This window comes from Cupressus sempervirens, chromosome 9 (assembly GCF_028749045.1).
Source record: "Cupressus sempervirens isolate cs-2001-9-10 chromosome 9, ASM2874904v1, whole genome shotgun sequence".
NCBI classification, from domain to species: Eukaryota; Viridiplantae; Streptophyta; class Pinopsida; order Cupressales; family Cupressaceae; genus Cupressus; species Cupressus sempervirens.
Window position 1 is genome coordinate 248,712,803 of NC_143126.1, and position 7,432 is coordinate 248,720,234.

Sequence of the window (7,432 nt, forward strand, 5' to 3'; positions counted from 1 at the left end):
GAGCATTCCTAGATTGAACCATATAGTGAATCTTTGCATTTTCCACAACAAAGAGTTAAAATTAGAAGGAAATTCCTTAAATAAGAGGAGAAAACCCTCGAAACAAATTTACTTCCATATGATCTACAAGAAAATTCTTAAGAGTTTCTAAATGAAACTCAAAGAATAAATAATTACAATCAATATACTAAATACTTTCATGTTCTGCAAATCCAAAATTCTAATAATCCACCATTTTTTTAAAAAAAATCTCATTCTAGTCTGTTAACAATTCGTAGGAGCTCAATGATGCACTAGTATCTAGAATTTCCCTAGGTCTATCATCCTTATGACTAAGGGAAGGAGAGATAGGGGTTTTGGATGCTTCATTATTTATTGAAGTTAAGGATTTACTACTTGATTTGATAGATATTCCCAAGGCAGTTTTCTTAGTTCTAGATATGAAATGTGGAATAAAGGATGGTAATAGAATTGCCCAAATATCGTCCACTCTGCATGGAAGGGATTGATAAAGGGGAATGGGTGTAGATTTCAAGGACTTCCTTCTCCTTCTCAATTTATCATGTTACTCCTTCCTTCTCATTTTTGGATGGCTTTGTTTCCTATGATTCGAAGCTGATCAAAGAATGGTGCTTCTTGCATTACTAAGGAGGGTTTTCTTTTTCCTTTTTTCTCTAATACTCAAAATGAGAAACTTTCCATCAGGAAGTGCTAACAATTTCTAATTGGTCGGAACATAGAAATCCTCATCCTCCATATAAAGGGATGATGACAGGAATAGGATGGGAAATGAAAATACTAGGATCTTAATCAATGTAAACAGAAAGAAGAAGAGTTGAATCCTTTCAAAAGTTTATTGTTCGTCAAATATTTTGATATAAATATTTTTAGGTGTCCAAAACTTCATGCTCGATCATGTTTTATCTCTCATTAAAAATTATCATTGAAATCAATGTATCGAAATGAAATTGTAATGACCATGATAATGAAAATCAAATGAAATTAGAAGATTTAATGTTAGTTTATTAGCCTAATTATTATCTTCAACTTATATTCCATTCTTCATACACACTAAAGGTCTCTGGAAAACTATTTATTTACATCATGGATGATCATGTAAGTGAACATATTACACAAAAAATACCATCCAAGACGTTTATTACATATTTTAGTGAACTTTCTCTAGCTTTATGCTTTCTCACATCAATCCCTAGACTTTGTGGCTCTTTTTATACCTAAAACTTAAGTTCAGTCTATAGACGAAATTGATCATCTTGCATGTTGTTGTTACATATTTCTATAGCTATTGTTAATGGATTTTATAAACTCAAAATTTAATTATGATCATTTTGAGTGAGAATACCATTCCTAATAAATTGTTCAATGCTTATAATCTTGTTATAAAAAAAGAAAAAAACATCCTCATAGAGTTTTAAAGAAACAACAAGGCAAGGGAAAAGAGTAGAACCCCAAGTATGGTCTCTGTTGAACATAGACCCTTGTCAATTATATCTATAAGAAAGTACACATTAAATTCTATATATTATGTAGCATAGAGTTTGCTACAACATCTATTAAAACTGGTAGATTTTTATCATGGACAGCTAGTGTGTGTGTAAATTACCTAAGACGGTTCTAGAAATGGGGTGTGCATACCATACATAGTTGGTGTTGAAAATTAATTTATATTTGTCACATCTACCCATAAATTAATTATCCATTTCTTTGTTAGATATCCCCCCATAATCTAGAAAATATGGCTCTTGGCCTAAATCCTTGTTAGATACCCATTTACAATCATTTCGAAATACTTTCATCGATATTGTTTCCTCTACATCAAAATGACTTTGGTTTTTCATTGTTTAACCCTAAGTGATGCAATTTTTAAGTGGTTTAAAGTTCACCATGAAATTTGGGAACATCACACAAGTGGTTTCAAGATGACAAATTATTTTGTATGAAAGTGGTTTTGCCTCACCACAAACCTCACTTACACGTGGATTTAGCAGCATGATAAATGATGCACTCAATTACTTTTCAAATCAAACACACACTAGTTCTAATGACCACAAATCGTTAGTACGTAGAAATCATCATTTCTTTTGGATTGTTCTTTTGTACTTGTATCAAAATTGATCATTGAGTCCATCTTCATTGTCCTAAAACACTTTATCCACAAAAAATAACATTCTCAACCTTATCATGAGGGATATCATCCAAAAACAAATTTCAATTTAAGCAACCAATGACACAAGACCATTTTACCATTCTAACGTTACCACATTCTTCTTGATAAACTTTAAGAAACTAAGCATCCAACAAGCTTTAGCATATCATATCACCACCAATCCAAGATAATTTCAAGCTCAACCAAAACATTCATCTCAGACAAATCTATGTACCATAACAAAAAACTCTAACACACCATCTCATCATTTTAATTGAGTTTTTTTTTACCTAGAGAAAATAATGTTAATAACTATATACACACATAATCCATTCACAAACTTTGAAAACTTATTCAAGATATAGTTTAAAGACTCATTTTGGACTCACCGTTTCCACGACGATTTAATAAAACATCACATGTCCCAAAAACATTTAGCCTCAACATTGAGATCTAATTCACTTTGCACTCTTTTGAAATCTTCTTAACAACAATCTTAGCTCATATGTACACACATATAACCTTCTCGCAGCACTTGGAAATACACTAGCCAGAACAATCTTTTCCAAGAAAATTCCCATCTTTATCACTAATGGTTATTTGACACTTCATTGCCTTCCTCAACTTGTCATCTTTCTTATATTATTCTTTGGGTAACATTCTCCACATTAAACAATTAATCTACCATATTCTTTAGCCAAATGTACCATCAACAAACTACCATTGAAATTGTGTTACTATTTTTTTCAAAACATCTCAAGACAAGAAGTGTGTATGCATTGTTTGATAGATCAACTTGTACATAGGTGCTCCACAAACTACTAATCTTTGGTTGGCAACTTCACACGGTGCTCTACTTTTTCCTTTCTTTTGCATACTCATTACAGTTTTATGATCATCGAAAATCTCACTACACTATATACTTGGGTAGCTTCAACTTATTTTGCATCCATCACTTTATTCACAAGTAAATGCTTTAGAAGTTAATCTCTCTTGAAATGTCCTTCAAATTGCTCACTCTTCACTCCATAAGAAAAAGGGGGAAAGGAGGAAAAGGAGAAATTAGATGAGAAACTCAAATATGGGTAGTGTCGAAAAAAAGCCCTCATCTATTATATTTATAGAAAAATACATATTAAATACTATCTATATTGTAGCATAGAGTTAACTAGAATATTTATGGAAATTGACACATCTTTATCATGGACGACTAGTGTGCACAAATTAGTTAAGATGGTCCAACAAATGGTTTCAGCCAGGCCATACATGGTGCTAATAATTTATTTATCCTATTCACATATAGCATTTGTTGAATATCAATACATTCTTGTTTTCATAGTTTCAAAGTAAAATTGAGTAATTAGTCCATAAAAAATTGAAACTGAAGAAATAGAAAGCTGTAAACCGATCTAGTGATCCTTAATTGTTAATATTAATGTGTTATACCTGTTAACGGAACTAATAGATATAAACCAATCTAGTGAAGTTCACTTGTTAATATTAATGTGTTACACCTCTTAATGTAACTAATAGATTTAACTGAACAGCTGGTCGATTTTAAATAAACTAGGGATTGTTCTATGTTAACAACATATCTCGTGACTTTGTTTTTAAATCAAATGGATGGGCTACTTGATCAAAGCTTCTAGCTTGAACGGCCTATATAAAAAAATGAAGAAAAGGAATGGTCATTGAGTGAAAATATATCCCTACACGTTTCCAAAATAAAAATAGTTAACCAATTGCATCGTCTCCAAAACGGCATACGACTTTGAATACATCACTTCCGAAGAAATTATCCCTGGGTTATCACCCCGCCTTTAAATGGCTGGGCATGATGCATTGTATACCATCTCAATCTTTGGGCTGCAATCTGATCGTTAAGAATCCTCTCTGCATTTAGAGTTTGTAAAGACATTCAACTCCGAACATGGGAAGTTTGGCACACATGAAAATAAGCATAATATTAATGCTTGTTGTTCTCTCCCTTGCAACTGGTTTTCTCGCTCATGTATCGGCTCGACATAACCTCCCAAATCCTTCAAACAAGAATAATTTGAGGCAGTCGACTGCTTCCACCTGCGGCAGCTCTCCGTGCCCTCCCCCACCAGCAGCACTACACAAAAAAGTTGCTTTATCAAATGATAATGCAGCTCTAAAAATGGAGGAGTTAACTGTTTCTAGCTCAACCTGTGGCGATTCTCCATGCCCTCCACCACCACCAACATTGCTATACAAACAAGTTGCCTTCTCAGACCATAATAATAACCTCACAAAAATTGAGCTATCAGCTGTTTCTAGTCCCAACTGTGGCTCCTCTCCATGCCCTCCACCACCACCACCACCATCACCATCACAACCACTCAAAAAAGTCGGTGCTGCTTCAGATATTCACCGTAACGACATCTACTGAAACCCATTTTTCTTTCCCCGTCTATTCTTATCCCTGAACATTAGTTGCTCCAAATAAATAAAACCAGTTGTTTTCTGTGATTCTGTCCTTTGATTATTTTTATTCATTTACTAGGTTCCAATAATATATCGATGAGAATACATCTGTGCTTAGCAAAGCAGCCACCTGTTGGTTGGTTATATAATGTCTAAATAGATGTTAAACATAGATAGTAGTCGCAGCACCCAAAGAGAATTGTTTGTTTTCAGCAATTCCTTGCTTTTACCATTTCATATTCCTTCACGTTCATTTTCATTATCGTTGCATTGGTATAAATAAATCATTCTTACATTTTTACATCGTACAAACTAATGGAGACATGACAAGCGCCATATAAAAGAGAGCAAGTTAATAAAGAGCTACAACTACTGTTTTGAAGACCCAAAAAAAAATATAAATGGTTAAGGACTAACGAAAACGTGATAATATTCTAGAAAAATAAGCAGACGTAAAGACAGAGATATGAGTGAGCTAACAGAGCTTTTAACCTTTTATTTCAAATATAGCATGGGACAATGTGAAAGGAGGCTGATATATAGTCAGATGGAGAAATTATGTGAATAAGTTTGATTTATTAAGATCATTTTTTTAATTGATATTTTAGTTAAGAAATAAGAAATTGAATGTTAAGAAGATGATAATAAATGGTAAATAATTTCATTAGATTGTAATACATACTAATGTGTATTAATAATATGTTGTAATAAAGATTGTCATCATTTAAATCTATGTATTTATCATAGTTTTAAATTATCTATACGTTTGTATAAAATTGAATTGAATATTTAACTCATGTATCACTAAAATGTAAAATGTATATAATGATAATTGAAAAAACATTGATTCTTCTATGCACCAATCTTAGATATATCTTTTAACTGAATTAGAAGTAAATAAGATTGTGCTCTAAGATTTATTGTGTATAGGGTTAGTTATAAAATAAATAAAAAATTAAGCTTTTGAAGAAATGTTCATCATCATTTGCATTCTTATAACATTTTTATATTAAAGCACCAATGTCTTAAACATATGTTATTGTATTAAAAGATGATTATTCAAGAAACTATGATTTCATTTATACAAAGTGGTATATACCTCTCATAATGAATGTTGAGAAAGATATGAATAGTGAAATTTATATCATAGTACACTACTTAGCCTCATAATTTTATACACTTGCCACACAAGATTTTAAAATTTATTTCAGCTCTTTGTTCAAAGAGCTATCCAATAGATGACTAGTTGTGGTTATTTGGAATTATACATTTATACCCTATCAATAATTTCTATGGACCTTTGTAATATGTAGAAAAGAGTACCATGAATCATAGGAAGAATTTAATTTGAATGAAGTTTCACCTAGAATATGTTGTATACTCTATTTATTAGCAAGAAGCTCATTATTTTAAGGAAGAGTACACATTTATTTCCACCTTGAGAATGATTGAATGGTTCAAGCTAGAAAATACTTGTTTACATATTTGCCAACAAATATTTTACTTTATATATCGCATTTCCAATGATTGGAAGCAATTTTGGTGTCCCTTAAGAGATTTTAACATCTAATGTTAATTTGTGATCAATACAAATTTTTGTGTAAAATACAATTTTAGAGAAATATTTTTGAATACTTTTCTAAGAGATCTTTTATTAGATAGAAAGAACCCAATTTTTGTGTTTGAAGTTAGACATAGGTGTAAATTAAATACATTGTGCTATGACAAAGAATATAAATATGGATTGTGTAAAGGAGGGAGAAGGGAAAGATTGAAATAGCTCATATTGAAAAGATGAGAAAGAGGTCATGTAATAAAGGAGATTTATATCAAGTTGTTGTGTATTAAACAACAATCTAGTTAATGCTACCTAGTAAAATTAGATAGGTTATTGTTGGCTATAATTATATTCTCATTTCCTTTGTGGTTGACTCATTGGTGGTAAAAGGAAGCTTTCCTTTTAAATTTTACAGAATGTGAATGGAATACTGAAATCTTGGGATTAAAATTAAAGAACAGTGGCAAGTGAAAATTGATGGATCAACTATGTTTAGGGTACCAAAGAAACATTCTTTCTTTAAGCTATCTTATGCTTTGTCACTTCAATCTTAAAACTTTGAGGAACTTTTTGTACCTAAAAATTAAGTATGGTTTGTAGAAGAAATTGATCATCTTACATGTTTCTCCTACATATTTCTGCAATTAGACTTTATAAACTCAACTTTTAATTATGATAATTTTGACTAAAAATAACATTCATGATAAATTTCTCAATGATTATAATTTTTGTTTTTGAAATAAAAAGACCTCTGTATATCCTAAAGAAATTTTCTTTCTTTAAGTTGTCTTATGCTTTGTCACTTCAATCTTCACATTTTGTGGTACTTTTTGTACCTGAAACTTAAGTTTGGTCTATAAAAGAACTTGATCATCTTACATGTTGCTCCTACATATTTTGTAATTATTGTCAATTGACTTTATAAACTCAAATTTTAATTATGATCATTGTGATTGAAAATACCATTCACAACAAATTTATCAATTATTATAATTTTTTCTTTAAGAGCTAAATACTTATCTTATAGTCCTTCTAACTTATATCTAAGCAAGCATAACCCCAATGGTAACTCTAATCTATGGAAGAACATTCTGAAAATCAAAAGCCCTATTAAAAGAGGCAATAGAACTCAAATAGGAAATGGTATAGAAATCCTATTTTGGGAAGAAACGCAGAAGGATGAGGCTCCTATCAAGGATGTGGTAAAGGACCTTGGTCTAATAGACTACTTGAAGGTGAGTCTGGGGGAGAAAGTGGAA